General features: G+C 39.5%; 1 long non-coding RNA gene across 1 annotated transcript in view; it reads left to right on the top strand.

Moving 5' to 3' along the window:
• The window catches only part of LOC116671397 (uncharacterized), a 125832-nt gene extending 110004 nt beyond the window's left edge, over positions 1-15828 (top strand). The window contains exon 5 of the long non-coding RNA XR_004327258.1: positions 15606-15828. This is a non-coding gene — a long non-coding RNA (uncharacterized LOC116671397). The remainder of the gene's footprint in view (positions 1-15605) is intronic.
• The last annotated feature ends 1211 nt before the right edge of the window (positions 15829-17039 follow it).

Here is a 17039-nt window from a genome sequence, read left to right as displayed (position 1 = left end):
TGCTTGAATAGGGAATAATGTAATTTAAAAAAAAATATAGAATGACTTACTCTGTGTCATGTTAATTGACTGTTGAAACTAAAGGGTTCCAGGACAGATCTTTTCATACTAAAACACTCCTAAGCCATTTGTATCCATTAACAACCCTGGGCATTAATATGCTTTCAGACAGCCCTGGATAATGCTACAAGCTTTTTCACCATGACTTATATTTACTTTAACCAGTCCCCCCTTAAGTGCTGTTTTTTAACAATGCAGGGACTATGAATCATTTACCATACAGGAATACCTTAAAGGAATCATTTGCTTTAGAGATGTTTGTGGTTCGTTTGAAGCTGACGAAAGGCATTATCTCCTGACTGACAGATTCTCGGGCTCCCCTGATGCAATATTTATTATATGTCACAAAACTGCACATTAGGCCAAGAATAGGCCATTGTTTCTGTGTTGGGGACAATGGTTGAGCAGAGGCAGGTCAGGGATAGTTGGCCAAAGCAAATATAAACTTATAGTCACTGCACATGTTTGAATACGGTGCGGTTACATTTTTGAAGTACATAAAAAATAATAACTAAATAAAAGCAGATTATTAATGATTTGCACACAGGGGTGGGAGAAACTTTAACTAGTCATGGTCATTTTTCACTGTTTTCTGACATTTTATTGACAAATGATTGAAATGATTTTTCAATTTATTTCAAAATGTTTAATTTATTAATTGAAAAATAAATAAATTCTTAATTGCAGAAGTGACATTATTCATGTCAAGTAAAAGTCATGTTTTCGTAAACTAAAAGTTACACACAGTATAGGCTATTTATTGTAATAAATCAACAAATGACCCCAATATTAATGAAACATGCTAAGTTGCAATACTATCTTTTCTGACAACAATGCTAATGCCAGTATTTTCTCCTTTTGAAATTTCCGTTCACCGACGGAAGTTCTGTTCGTGTTTTGGCCTGTGTGTTGTTATTGGCTGTCAAACTGCTTTTTGACAGCAAGGCCGGGGTTGTCAGATATAGTTGTAAAAACATAAACCCAGCTACAGCTTTAACGTTAATACAGCCATGAAAGCAGCAAACAACGGAGATAAATCCTACCCAACCTAAAAAAAAATGGCATGTTTCTAACAGTTGCGTAAGCAGAGACGTTACAAACCCCGGGTAAATATTGCAGATGTTTTTGAAAGATGGTGACAGCTTAGAGCCCAAAAGGATGCAGAGTTGGCTAATTTCCACTTGAACAGGTAGCATTAGCTCAGGCTAATTTATCACGCCACAAGGGACAGGCATTTTATGTAATTTAAACATTTGTCTACTCACATTGAATTACTGGAGTACCCAAGTTGTTTACTCGCAAAAATATATTGAGACACACCCAGTAAAGTGATCCCGACTGGTCCTGGCTAACGCCGCCATGCTAACCCGTTAGCAACGTAACGTTGCAGGAGGACCAGGCAAGCGGGCCACGGCTGTTTACAACGCGTAGTCTGTTCAGCTGGTGTACCCGACGCTGGTGAGTTATTTTAAGCAAAGGGAAGAGAGGACTATGAGTTTGCACTGTGTTTAGCGATAATGCCAGCATCTAACGTTGGCTACCATCGCTGTGCTGTGAAGTAATCTAAGCATCTAGCAACATTGTTGTTGACGCTCCTTCAGAGCGCTTTGGATGGATGCTTTTCGATGTTGCGGCCTGAACGACTTTCTCCAGAAATTGTACTGCAGTAACTTTTTTAAACACTAGCTGTCAATATTGCAAATTACACCTTTAATACACAATTATCAACAAAATGCACACAAGTATCAACACTAAAAATATTCATTATGCAGAATGACCCCTTCCAGGCAACCACGTTAAATACACTGTTGGGTAGTTTGATTCATGATAGTACAGCAATCATGTTTTATAAGGTTTTATCTGTAAAACCCGCAAACAATGTGGCTGTGTTAAAATCGCAATATGAAAATGAGATATACTAGAGTGAAGGTATTATGTAAAATACTGAAGTGATGTACAAGTGTCTAACACTACATTTAAGTACAGTACTTGTGTAAATCCACTGTTATCCCACCACTGTTAAAACCCAAGAAAATTCTCAGTACAGTGAAGCTGTGTGAACACGTACTCCTGTGATTACTGTAGTCTCAGTTTTGGGATATGTATAGAGCAAGGGCATACAAAGTACTCTGGAATTGTATTAAGCGTGTAGTATTGTACATTAATTAGTTTATCTTCCTGGTTTTCAGGTGTTTGGACAGTGTATTTGCATAATGTCATTGCTCAGCTTTCTTGTTTTTCCCTGCAGTGCGTGCACTTTATATAGCCATAGAGTGTTTATCCTCCGAGGCAAAGGGAAACAATATCAACTTAGCTCAGATATCTTCGAAGAAATACCGAATGGCACGAAAAGCAGACCGGCTGTGGGACTGGTCTTGCATTCCTGCTCAGGCAAATGATCCCTGTAACTTCTAGCGTTCTCCTCGACCTGAGTAATTGAGATGTGTAATAACTGTGACAGAGGGCATTATCTGACCCATTTTCCTTTTCTTCTCACATTGCTTTGTTTATACATGCCTTCCTGTCATAATCCCTTAAAAATCTCCTAAGCAATAGCCCTTTGAAGAAATTGCCTCTTGTAGCGTGATATCCCCTGTAAAGGAGTTCTTTTTAATGACCAGGATCTGACCTCATTTCATATGCATAAGCCTACATCAAAGTGGACAGCATGCGTCCAGTCTGCGTAGTGTTCTTCCCCTTGACAGTCTTTCACATTGGAGCGACAAAGCACATACATGGAGCTTGTAATTGCTTAATTAGTTTCAGGCAGTTTTACCTTGTGTCGACATTGTATGAAGAGGACCACTGTTCCCCTAAAAAAAGAGTGTGATTTGATTGATTTACATAACCATTTTCTTTGTCATTAGTCATTATTGGACTTTAAAGGGCACATGTGACAGAACTGAGATCTGTCTCTTTGTTCATTGGATGTTCTATCTAAATGATTTCTAAAATCTTCACTGTGAAGGGAAATTACAATTTGTATTTTTATGAGACTTTATGAAATCGGAATCAAGGTTCAAAACTTTTTTTCAGATCATAATGGTTTCCAATCTGTTCTGTGACATTCTTTGACATTGTCCTGACTATTTCTTCCTAATGCTGTGAGGAAAAATACAATGTTGTCCTCGCTGGGACTGCGGCTGAGCTGGAGCTAAAATAGAAACTGACATAATTTGAATTCTGCTTAATCATTTTGCTAACATCTGCTCATAAATAGTGGCTTTAGTTGTGTAGCATCATTAGCTGGGAGATGAAGCACTTGTCCCCAATTATGCAGCAAGCAAAAAATAGCAGCAAGTTTAGTCAATAAGTTCATGAATGCTATATACATTTTTCACCATTTTCTCATTGATTTTAACGACATGTACTCTACCCACCACCTTCAGGTACCTTTGAGTATTGTGTGTGTTTCAGTACTCAATTAGTGGGATAAAAAGATCTTTCTAATGTAGTATGCACTTGTATTACATCATAAGTTCCATACAACCGGGGTAGGAGATAAAGGAGATTAGTTGCATGGCAATATCATGTGATATTTCTTATTTTCCTATATTTGCATTAGCAATCCATGCTAGCAGCTCTGTGGATTGTACTTAGGCACCGCGGTGCTGTGAGCTTACTGCTTATAATCAGCATGCTAACATGCTCATGTTTAGAGGGTATTATTTTTACCATGTTCACCATCTTAGTTTAGTGTATTAGCATGCTAACATTTTCTACAATAATTAGCGGTACACTTAAAGTACAGCTGAGGCTGTTTGGAATGTCATTAGTTTTGCAGGGGTTCGGTCCAATAGCAAAAAAAGAAACCTTAGACCTGATGATGGTCCTCAATGAATCAAGGTATTTTACCAACTTGAAACTGGGTTCGAACTGCAACTGGCTTGGAGAGGTTGGACACCGATCAAAAGCAGTCCATAATGCACTGTCCTGTAACAAACTGTAGTGAAAGATCATCAACAGATCTCAGTCAGATACTATTTATACCTTTAATGTGAAAAGTTTAGACTCGCAAATGAGACATCACATCCGAACACGTCTTGAATTGGCACCTTTTCAGGCTCTATTTAACCTATAATGCTGTGCGCACCACCTGCCAGCTCTGGTACATTTTTCAGCTATTTGAAGTTAGTTATTGACCTCACCTTGCTTTCTCTGTTAAAACAACAAGCCCACAGTTCAGCACCTCTGCCAGGTAATCAGTCTTTGATGCTTTATCTAAACACTGGTGTTTATTTGACTGGACATCGATGAAATCATCAGGACAGAGTGTCCAGTTGTTTTGGTTATGATAACAGCTGGGTGTTAGCCATGTTTACAGTCAAAAGACCACTACATCATCATCATCTTTATTCTCTATTTACTGTCTCAGCAGCACATAGTGTATCTGACTCTTAAAGCAACACTAGAGAACTTTTCTTTTTTCATGCCCCCTACAGGTTGTCTCATTGGACCAACAGCTCGCACTTTCGGGTAGTTTTAAGGCAGTTTCATAGTTATAAAAATGGAGCACATTTAAAGGATACACTTGAAAATATGAATACATTGAAATTAAAAGCGTTTATAAGCCTGGAAAGTATTTGGGTCCGGATCCCCATATTTTAGGCCATTTCATGGTCTATACTGGCCATATTGGTGGTTCACCACTGAGGTCCTCCGTTAGTCAGGATAACACCCCAAATACATGTAGAACAGGACATCAGCATGTATTAAATGTTTTTGTTACAGCTGATCGAGTGTTTCCTCATTAGTGGATGTGTCCACACTGCAGGTTGGGCCCTAAATCTCTGCAGCTCCACATAAAGTGGAGTGGTGTACTGTATGTGTGGAGGTCACGATTAGGTCATCATTCACAAAAAGAAATGCAATTAGTGCAATGATTCAACTTGTTCATATAATTCACAGAAAACTGCACCTCGTAAAGCAGACTGTTAAACTTTAAAGCACATGAGATTACTCATAATTGTTCCAGAAATTGATTTATTAGTTTGGGTGTGAGGCTGTGTGAGCCGAGTGCCATCTGACCTCCAGCTGAATGAATAATCAACAGGCTCCCCGGGCTAGCAGATGTTTGAAAGTGTTACTGTTTTATCAGGCCTGTAATGCAAACAGGCCAGATTAAATTAAATGATGTGAGGACAGACAGCTGTGACACATTTGGACTTTGTTGCTTTCTCCCTTTTGTGCTAATAGCAGCTTATGTTCCCAAGACGCATTGGTTTACCTAACTCTGTTTTTAATGAATGCGCTTAAAAACATGTTGGGTGAAGCTGTTGAAATGTTGTGTGCTTTTCTCTGTTGCCTGAAATGAATCATAAAATGAAAAGAACCTAAGAAAACAACAGCTTCACAAACAACTGTAAATCCAATGCTGTTTTTCCTCTGGCTGATGTTGCACCACTGCCTGTTTTGTCAGACATGGTCTTTCGGGACATCCAACTCCTTTTCTTTAATTGCAGTTTCATTTTTTGCTTTGCTGGTGATTTTAATGTGTAGCCAGCATAATGAGGCACAGGTGAGCCGTTTATGAACTTTGTACAATTTGTCTTGTTAGCATGGAGGTATATACAGTTAGGTTATACAGGGAAATACAGTCTTTGCATTGTTTACTTTAGTAGTATTTACAGCCTTTCAGAGCATTTCAGGCTGCATGCAGCAAGATTAATAATGCCTGCTGTAGTTGTTGAAATGGTCTGATGGCTTTTCTTATCTCTGAGTATTTCCAGTACACGGGACGTGGTACGTTTAGGTGGAGAATGGTTTGTATGTTGAAGTGTCTGTCGTTGTTGTCTGCCCTGCGGAGCTGTCGGCTCAAGTGCTTTTCTCCAAACCTGTCACACTTTTCAGGTGCAATTAGAGAAAAGAAAGTAAATTGTTCCCAGGCACTTGGATTGCTGTCCTCGCGACATCTGCCACTGCAGTGCAGATGATAGATTCCTCCTTCATTAGCCAGGGGTGTGGGATTACCCAGTGAGAACACATTAATCACCACTTTCTGTGGCAGCCTGAATGCACTGCGCTTTGTTAGAAAAAAAGTTTTTTACTTTTTTTTTTACTGACGTGTCACTCTTCTGCTGTGACAGACCATAATCAATCATTTTGATTGACAGCACTGATAGGTTACACTGTTTACACAATGTGTAATGAAAGATCATGTTACCCACTATTGTTGTTTCTGAGACAACTCCATTGGGCTGGATCTGAATAGAGTCAGTGCTTTGGTACAGACTTATACAAGCACACACTCGTTTGCGTTCCCTTTCGGTTTCCATAGCAGTCCTTTTCCCACTCTCTTTCTCGTCACAACCACTTCAGAGATACTGCAATGTGCATAACATGTATTGTGAAGTAGATTTACTTTTTTTTTGTACATGAGTAGAGACACAAAGTTCATCAAACTAACAGACAAAATATTTTGTATATAATTGACCATAAATGTTTTCTGATCCGATACCCCAAACAACAGGACAAAGATGGCTTGTTCACGCTAAAGGAAGGATCATGGTTTGGGTTCAAATAATCACTTGGTAAAGGTTAGGGAACCGTTGTAGTCTTGGTTTAAAACAAACAACATTTACTGTTGATAGAAATGGAAAAATTAATTGCAGACTCATTTTGTCATTTTTTTTAAAATGTATTTTTGTTTTTTGACTAATAAAAATCATGGTGTTTAATCACATTACAATCCATAATTGCCATACTCCAATACTGCTAATTTATTTGCCACATTGCACACTACATGTAGTTTAATAGGTCCAGAGATATTAAACGAATACTTACCTCAGTAGAAACTGTATACAAAAATTGACGTATGCCATTGCCACACAAAATACTAATTTCTGATTGGCTTGCAGCTTTCCATTAAAATTGTTTACAGAATGCCTCAATTAAAGATTAGTCAGTGGTTTAACCATGAGTGCACAAGCTGTATTTAACTGCTGGTCACCATAGCAACACTTCTGCTGGATTCTACATGACCTTTTCGTCCAAGGAACCTTTAAACACTAAAATAAAATAGGTTCCTTTTTGTTTAGTAAGTGCAATAATACAAACAAAAGCAGTGAACTTGGCTTTGCATTGTGGTGTTCTACACCTCCACCATTACGTTAAAATAACAAGATACCTTGTTGTGTATTACTGCTTACATATCATCCAACCCTCAAATTCGCTGTACTAAGTTCTAAGCTTTAAAAGGATCAATATTTTCTTCCAATATTCCCTATCAATTCCATTTCACTGTATTACAGTATATACAAAAACCCAGGTTAGAAACTTAAACTTAACTGCAGAACTTCACGACCAACAAATCAATAACCTCACAGTACAATAAAGCAAAAGCATGTGTCAGTATGATATGAAGAACAATTATGGTAAATTGTCCTCGGTATTGACTACAAGTCATTTCAAACCATTGTGATGCAGAGTTTAACAACTGAATGTTACATATCCTTCAACAAGGTTTTTCTAGCAATGAAGATGCTACTGTAGCTAATAGACAGTGTCAGTGCAAAGCAAGGGCAAATACTGAAGTAGGCCTGTTCTTGTTATAGTCCACTTCCACTTTCATGTGTTTTTCTGTTTCTGTGTCACCTCTAAAACTCAGCATACAGTACTAATACTGTTTTAACACAAAATGTATTAAACTTACCTAACTACATCAGCTTAATGTGGACAGGTAAGTAATTGTGCTCTGCAGCAATCAATCCCGATCAGCCCGTGAGTAATAATTAGCCCTTACCAGATTGACTTATTGACCGTTTTGTGTTGAAGTTTTTTGTTATTGGAGGTTTCCCATCCACCAGCTGTCTCTCACTTTTATCACTAATCTATTTCCCCAAAAACATGCACTTTGTCACATGTACACACAGATGCGGTATGGCCTCCAGATGATACTCCTTCCGGGGTCATGTTCTGGTTAGTGGAGAGGTCGGGTGTCGCTCTAGTTACATTTTAGCAACTCTGTGCATTATGACTCATAATGACTACATTTGCAATAACTTTTTCTGCCTCATTTTTGTTATTTTGTGAGAAAGTGTCAGCTAGTATATAAAAACTTCAGTATCTGAAGTTCGCCCATTTGTGGACACTTTTTTTGGTAGCCTTTAGCCTGTTCGGGTATTAGCCAGAAGGTTTAATGCATTTCTTGCAACTTTCTTTTCCCCCCTGTTTTGTGTCTATAAGTTAAGTGTATCCTACAATGCCATGTAGCACTGACAGCAAACTCCATAAACCATTGTGTTAACTTGTGATACTGTCATACTGTACAGAGCCTGGGGCCAAGTGCTGAAGACAAGCTCACTAGGAAACAGAGTCCTTCTTGGTTAAAAGAAAATTAGTTTTTTTTAGGATTTTTTACTTGGCCCCTAAAAGTGGTTCTGATTTTGATTAGCTTTATGTAACAACTGATGAGATTGGTAGAATCAAATTTCTGGACTGTTTTTTCATTGAAATAAGGACTTCTCATAAATATGTAGGTATTTTTTTTTATTATTTTAGCTCTTAGCAGAACCAAAGATGTTTTTTAGTTTTAACAGTCATGTTGAATGACTCATGTGGAAATATGCCATCATTTGGCAACGGTGGACATGTCTCTTCCTCCTGGGCATCAGAGATAAGCTGTATTATTTTACATCTCTTGAGCGGCAGGGGTTTCTTTCCTTTCTGGTATCAAAACTATATTGAGAGAATGTTATACTCCCAATCATTTGATACAGTAAAGTACCTGTCTGACCCAAATGAAGGTGTGATACTTTATGTCCTTCCAGACGTCAGACAGCCGTGAAGATTGGTTTGCAGAAATATGATGAGGGGACATAAACCAGCCAAACTCACTGTCCTGTTTTGCAAAAATAATTTTGTGGAACATAAATTCACTTTTACACAGAATAGGACTATAATCTATTCTTGAACTAACTAAAATCTCTTGACCACACTACCCTTTTTAATATTCAGTCTTCTAGCACTTGATATGACACAAAAGCAAATGCAGAAAAAATGGATGAAATAAATGCAAAAGGGGTGCAGCAGCAGCTCTAATCGGTCCCCTCACTGTGCACAGACCAGCACATTTATTGTTATATTACCTGCAGTGTTGGATGGAAAGTTGACTTTCTTTCTCATGTTGTGTTCGGAACATCCACCGAGTTAGATTAGAGTCCACAATACAGAAAGAGACAGTGACCGGAGGAGATAAAAGACGCAGTGCCGAATAAAATAAAGACTTCTCATTCCCACCCACATAGCTGCAGGAAGAGACATCAATTCTTACCTGTCATTGTTACCCCAGTACACTGTCTCATTACGATTATCTCTCGAATACACGCAGTGCATAAAAGCTCTAGTAAATCAGATCCTCTTCTTTTACATGTTGGGCCTCAGTGCTGTAATGAAACTCAACGATCCATTATTGACACAGGGTACAATGTCAAGGAGTTTAGTTAAATTCTCTGCAGATGCACAGAGAGGATTGTATGTATGAAGATTATCACAGTCACACAGCTTTCTTAGCAAAGACCCATCTCTGGCTTCTCTTGGGTGGTCTCTCAAGGCAACTTCCTCTGTGTGCCTACCTCCCACTCGACGGCCATTGTACAATGCTGGCAGAGCACAACAGCAAGACATACACTCCTAAGGAGAGAGCTACAAAACATACTCTGAAGCTTGAAGCTTTTGGCGTCTGCCTCACTTCTTTAAAGAGACTGTTAAATATGAGTCAGCTGTTGTGCTTGGGACTCCAACAACAGCTTTAATTCCTCTGCCTCCCCCTCCTTTGCTTAAAAGGGGGCTTTGTGCCTGTAGGGCCCCCATCAGTTACCTGCTGACAGGCCGAGCATGACTGATGAGCTGCCTGAGGCGTCCCAGTATACTTTGTCAGCTGCTCATAATTTATACATCTTATCTCCGTCAGAACAAAAGACAGAGTGCGGCTTTATGGAAATGAAAACAGAGACTTGTTTAGACTCCAGCATGTGAATTGAAGTGAAGTGATCCTACGGATAGTTGTTTCTCTCTGTGAGCAAGACGAGCTGCCTCGTCTGGCTCTGAGCATACCACACCCAGTCTGTCTGCCCACACCTTGACTGTTAGTGTGTGTGTGTGTGTGTGTGTGTGTGTGTGTGTGTGTGTGTGTGTGTGTGTGTGTGTGTGTGTGTGTGTGTGTGTGTGTGTGTGTGTGTGTGTGTGTGTGTGTGTGTGTGTGTGTGTGTGTGTATCCTTAGAGGCCGTTTGAGGTTGTTCTGGTTGTATGTCTGGCTCTAGGGGGCAGGTGACAAAGACATGAAACACAGTCATATCAGTTGTTTAGTTGGATAGTTCTCATGCATGACATTAAATTGGAGCGCCACTAAGCAATATTTTTGATACTGGCATTTAATCAAACTATTCTTAGTACCAAACCCACTGAGAATTAACACCCAACTCTGCAGCAAATCTATGCGGCCTAGGAAGCTAGATCTAGCTTAGCATTGAGACGGGTGGTAGTGGAAAGCAGCTAGCCTGGCTTTATTGGTTCAAAAATAACTTTTTTAAATGATGTATAATGTCCATATGGAGCCAGGCTAGCTTTTCCCTTACTTCTAGTTAAGCTAAGCTAAGATGTCCCTGACCCAACCTCAGTCCCGCCGACCTAGATATTTTCCTTTCAAGTTGGTGGAGACCAAAGTGATGCTTAAAAGAGAGTGAATTGTGGAATTCATCAGATGGAAAAATAACTACGGTAAAATTACAATTTTGCTCTCGTGTCTTCTAAATATGTAAGTAGAAGGTAGTTTTCTAAAACATAAGCTTAACAACTTTATAAGATGATGGTATCTCAGGTCTGTGTGTTGGTTTGTTTTGGCACATTACTGCCTCTTGGTGTGCAGGCATCATCAATGCAGCTTTAATAACATTAAAAGCCTGAAAAACTAAATTGTCCAGATTTTTTTACAAAAATCAATATATCTAAGCTAAAACTATGATACAAATGCAAATGTTAACAGAATATATATACTGATATATAAACTGATCCAAAACTACTAAAATCAGTGGGAAATGTCCTAAAATATACAGTAGCGCTGCCTGTGATGAAAGTCAATAAATCATAATGAATGGGATATTGATGAATGAACCATGTGAAAGACACTGCAGAGAAACACTATTTATCACTGCCAATGGAGCATTTCCCTGCTAAGGGTGGATTTCTCTCCAAATGCTGTGCTTTGGTCTGGGATATTGAGTGATTCATTCACTGACTCATCCCCAACTACTTTGTCAGATTCATATTGTTCTGCCAACTCTTTGTGTTTTGGTGTTCTCATGGCCTTGAACAAAAGGTGGGATATGCACTTACTTGCAGCAGTTAACATAGCTGCCAAAGCACGCTCCTCATCCTGCTTTTGTTTTGCTTTTTTGTGCTTTGTCAGTAATGAGATACTCTGAGTTCAACTATAATAGCTGGTCCATGGTCTCATTGGTATAATAGGTCTCAAAAACAGATAATCCTCAGCATTGTGTATAGTTTCACCATAGACATCATTATTATTTCTTTTGAGACACTTATTATTTCTACTTTTATAGAACATTTGCAAAATAATTTTTGTTTTTTGTAACTGGATTTTCTGTCCTCCCTCACTCTAAGGTGAATTGGAATAACAAAGACATTACTCTTGTAATAGGAGATTGAGACAACGAAGGACTACATTATCCAGTGTCCTTTTTTCCCTTCACCTCTTTGTATTTTATCTAAGACAGCTCATTATATGCTACTGGAGAGTCTGCACAGTTTCCTGGTTCAGAAGTGTTAGAAGCAAGCCAGCGTAGCTGTAGCTATCAGGCAGAGAAATGAGCAGATATCTAAACTGTTCAGCTGATATCCATATCTTTGTGTGGATTCTATTCGTTGCGTCGGAGCTGGCCGGGCAGTGGATCATTTGCACCCTAGTGACAGGTACATCATCATCCGCCTGTAACCTTAGCTTCGAGAGACGATGCAGGCTTTGTTCTCCGCCAGGCTCACTTGGGAATGTTTGGCAGTGTGCTGATAGATATGATTATCCTTAATGTCAGTGCATAGCACCATCCGTGATAACAGATTCTCTTAGTAGAATCCATCCCGCTTATCTCCCTGCTATGTTGTTAGGCAGCGGCTGCTTGTGTGGGGAGATGCAATGGCAGGCTTTTTTTTCTTTTTTTGAGAGTTGGTTCAGTTCATTATTCAAGAGAAATCTTTACATAATTTCTTCTTGATAGGCAACATGTCTTTGTAGAATAATTTAGGCCTTTGGGCATATTTCAGCAAGTACAAGATTGACAGACAAAATTAAAAAACCTAATTTCAAAGTGAGATTGACACAAAATGAAGTGTGCAAAACACACAATTATAATGTCACAAAGCTAAAAACACTGCAGGTAAATGATCAATAACAATTAGTCAGAATTTACTTGTACAGATGCTGACTTACTTGTATTTTTTAACCGAATTCAGCAAACAATCAGTGTCATAACACTTGTATTCTAAAGCCCAAAAAAATGTAAACGACAATTTTATCCCACTGTGACTTATATAGTTCTGTTAGATATCTGTTTATATCAATGTTGTGAACGTTATTTGTTGTTGTTTTTTTTTTGCATTTTTTTATTTATGTATTTCCTTGGAGGCTGATTGAAGTCTAAGATTTCTTAATTCCACCAAAAAATAGTTTGCTGCTGTGCTAGCAGGAGACGGTAGACAATCTCACCTGCCACTTGTGATGGGGTGGAGGGTGGGTGTTGACTTTGTAGTGGTGGTAAAGGGGATGAGGAGGAGGCCTGAGGGGGAGCACAGGATCCTGTACAGCTCCACTCAGCAGCCCGGTGATGAGCCTGTAGGAGAGGACTGTGTCTGCAGATTAGAGCCAGGAGATGAGACAGGGGCCTGGAAGAGGTTGAGAGGGGGGTGGAGGGGTTGCAGACCTGCGAATGCCAGCTGCCAGACAGTTCACCATGTGCAACACATGTCTCTCAGCACCTAATGTTCCACTATGCAAAGCCCCCTTCACCATTAAGATGACAGAACAGTTCATATCCTGTGCTGGGATGATAGATATGTCTTGTCACAAACCCTGTTTGTTTTCCACAGGTGTATGAGTTCCTTTTTTCTCCCAGCAGCGGCGCACATGGCACTTTTCGACACTCTTTCCCCGATAGTGATTTGGCATGCAGACAGTATCCAAGGGGAGATCTTTCCCATGCAATTATGGCAGAAAAAAAAGGTGATGAGGTGTGTCCCACAAAAGAAAGCAAGGGATCAAAAGGGCTGGAATGAAAGCTGATTACATTAAAGGGTGAAGCTTCCACCCACGGCCTGCCACAATGTGAGTGCGTCAGTACAGTCAGTTAATAATCAAAGAACAGAAGTACTGAAAATGCAATCGCTTCCATATTTAAATGCTTTTATCTGTAGAAGTTCGAAGATCCCAAAGTGATGTCTTGGAGTTAATTATTGTCTAACCAACGTGCAATGATTTAAACCAAAAAGCATCACATTTGAGAAGCGGGCATGAGAGAATGTTTTGTATTTTTAGCCACACTAGGAGTGCACTCTTTCTGCCTGTCAGTCTGTCAGAAAACAGAGCTAAACTTCTTCAACTTCTCCGGTGATGTCATCAGCAGTAGACTCTGATACCTTTTTCCCACTGGCCAAAAAAACCTACTTACGCCCACTAACATCTGTCCAACAGGACACCTGGGTACATACGCTAATTTTCAGCCTTTTTCCCGTGCAATGAATAGTAATCATAACAAGAAGGCCCTCTCACTTTAAGGACAGTATCAGAATCAGAATCAGAATCAGCTTTATTCGCCAGGTATGAGGACACATACGAGGAATTTGGCTTTGGAGCATCGTTACTCACACTGTGCTTACACATACATATCAACCAAAACAGAAATATACACACTAATATATACACAATATATACATACTCTAAACAGAAACAATATAGAGGCATGAGTGCAATGAAGAGATCAATACAATTATTTAAATGTGCGTAGTGCAAGGGTACTGGGATAAAATAGTACTGGTACTGGGATAAAATAGTATACTATTACAAGACAAGTTACCCAAAATGTATTGGTGTTTCTATCTAGAGCAGTGTTGTAGTTGTTTGTGAACACTGATGGAATCTGTCTCAGACGATGGTGGGTATTTTTTTTCTGGCTGTCAGAAGTAGTGGGTGATTGGTAATGAGTGGCCTTTCACAAAGCTGATTCTGTATTTTTCTTTTTTTATTGCTAATAATGCATGATTGTTCTCTGTAATCCGAAGCACCATTTCTCTTTCATCTCAACGATGAGATGAAAAAAAGGAGATTTGTTGGCCAGGCAGCCCCATGCCATGCTTAGACAGCTCAACTCTCTCAAAGGGATTTATCCACTGTTGTTATGACTAATACTCTGTGGATTACAAGTTAGTGAGAGGTCACAAATCGCTTCTACTTCCTACAAGTGAGACTGGTGGTGCTTTAGTTCATTCCCTTGCCCTGACCTGAAAGTATATTGTCAAAGTGGTGAATGACAGGGCATGGTAGTCGACGTGCTACTTTAGGTAATTTTCCCAAGTCGACTTGAAAGCTTTCTCCTTTGAACTGAACTCAAACTTGTCATTTTCTCTAATTCAGAGTTGAAATCTGCTCCTGCTGAAATAATGAATTAGGTTGATGGACAGAACTATAACAGGCCAGCTACCCAACCATCCAATGACACCCTGCTGCTCCCAAACACTGCCAGTGATTTAGCACCTCACCCGGGCAAGATGAGGGAATTGAATTTGTTCACAGGAAGGTGGCGGATAGCACTCACTCATAGACTTTATGCAGTGGAGCATGTCTTAATTTATCAACAAGCATGTCCTCCCTAAAAGGGCAGAGGAAGTTCATAGTCAGCAAATAGTTACTTATTTGTGAGTAGAAGATTCAGAGATCTAAAACCCTTGTTCAGTAACTAGCCCAAAAAATCCTGATTGATTAGAGTTTATGTTGAGTTAAAATATTGTTATGTCTGATTCATATGAAAATGTTGTTTTTAATGATGTAAAAATTCTTAGGGTGGTGCCACAGTGAAGTTTCTGGCCTCTAGTAACCTGCTCAGCACCCTCTCAAAAATAGTAAAGTCCTTAAAGGGTTGATAGGTTTTCGACTGATGCTTAGCAACAGCATTCCTGTGCCTTAAGTAGCAGTAAGCCCCTCACTGCACCTTTTGATGTAGCTGTCAAGGAAGATTTATTTCCTCTTAACACATTGTCTTCTTGTCCACGTACATAAAGGGATGAAAGAGAGTGATGTTTACACTTTTTTAGTTGTAATTAAATTGTGTTGCTCATGATTTTTCAGGTGATGTGAGACGTACATGTTGGCAGATTATAGGGGGGTGGTCTGACAAAGCAGATAACTTGATTTTATCAGCTGACATTTGAAAACTAATGTCTGGCTCTTTTAAGGCCAACTTACTACGTATTGTTCATGATGGCCATGGATATTGACTTATGTTAAGTAATGTTTACATTTTGTTCTTTTGTTTCTGTTTAGGGAGCGAGTGGAGTCCCCACAGAAAAGAAACTACTATACCCAGTTTTTTCTTTCATCAGAGCTGACGTTGAAATCCCCACAGTCATCCTGAAAAGTAAATAATAGCTGTGCACATCACATCACCTCAGCTTTGTGTTTGCCATTGTCCCTGTATTTTCTGTAACACTTGCTACTTGCTAGCTGACATGTATTTACAGGAACCCTAATACAATGCTACTAAAGGCCCTCAATGTGTGTATGTGCTTGTGTATGCTTTTGTAAAGCCACACTTGAGGTCTGCTTGGCCTAACTCCATGCTGCTCGTCTCCGATGAGCTCTGACTAAACCTCTGAGTTCTTATCACTCTCACATGGGAATCGGGCAGCTGGAGAAGTGCTTGTTGTGTTTTGTAAGACGGCCCACTTTGTCCTCAGCCACATGTCTGCGGAAGAGATATCCGAGTGTGGCAAGCCACCAGGAGTTTCCGTGGAGGGGCCACGAGTAGAACCTAACAGGTATTCTTGTGTTTGACCGTGGGCTGAACAGGAGCCTAGAATGAAGCAGGTCAACCTTATCAAAGCTTTGATAAAATTTTATTAGTGTGTTAGCACACAATTGCTTATTAATGGATCGAGCTGACAGGGCAACACTATGCGTCATTCAGAGCCGTGTTTCTGTCCACCTGGTGACTATAATTCACTCTCCTTTTAGCTCTGGTTTCATCCAAACTCTAAGAAATGTAGCTTCTGCTGCTAGATGTTCCACTCTCTTCTGTGTTTGTCTGTTATTTGGTACTGAAGCATACAGAGCTTGTTTTAGCTGAAAACACCTGCCTGCTGCTGTTGGAAATGCTGGGAGGCCCTGGGGCATGCCAAACATACATATTTACTGAATCAGTGCTGTTATTGAGCTGTTCCAGCTGTGCCCCTATTACTAGCTTACTGACCAGCGTTAACCGCTTTGGATCTTATCTTGGCATTTATACAGATGGCTACTGAAATAATGTCTACTGCAGTACACAAAGCTAATGCATAGTGTTTCACTTTGTGTTGTTTGGACCTCAGAATCAAAGTTTGTAGTTCCGGTCATCAGTTGGAGTTTGTCATTTGCTTGGTCTTCTCCTTCCCCCTAGAAGCCCCTTCAAGCTTGAAACACTATCACATATTTTACTGACAGACAATCTTTCCCCAAATCCAAGGCCTTGATATATCACATGAGAATTTCACTTTCTGCAAAAAATGATTTCTTCATTCTCTATGGCCTCCTGAATTTCTGTGAAAATTCAAGGATGTGTTCTGTGCTGGAGAAATTTTAAAAATCTTTTTATTATGACATGAAGGATGCAAGATACAGACAAGATAATAGGGTGACATTACATTTTAAACTCTGACAAATGACAACTATCAGAATCTGAATCAGAATTACTTTATTGATCCCCGAAGGGAAACTCTGTGT

The sequence above is a fragment of the Etheostoma spectabile genome, chromosome 21, assembly GCF_008692095.1.
Source record: "Etheostoma spectabile isolate EspeVRDwgs_2016 chromosome 21, UIUC_Espe_1.0, whole genome shotgun sequence".
Taxonomy (NCBI): Eukaryota; Metazoa; Chordata; class Actinopteri; order Perciformes; family Percidae; genus Etheostoma; species Etheostoma spectabile.
This window is presented reverse-complemented; position numbering and strand designations above follow the sequence as displayed.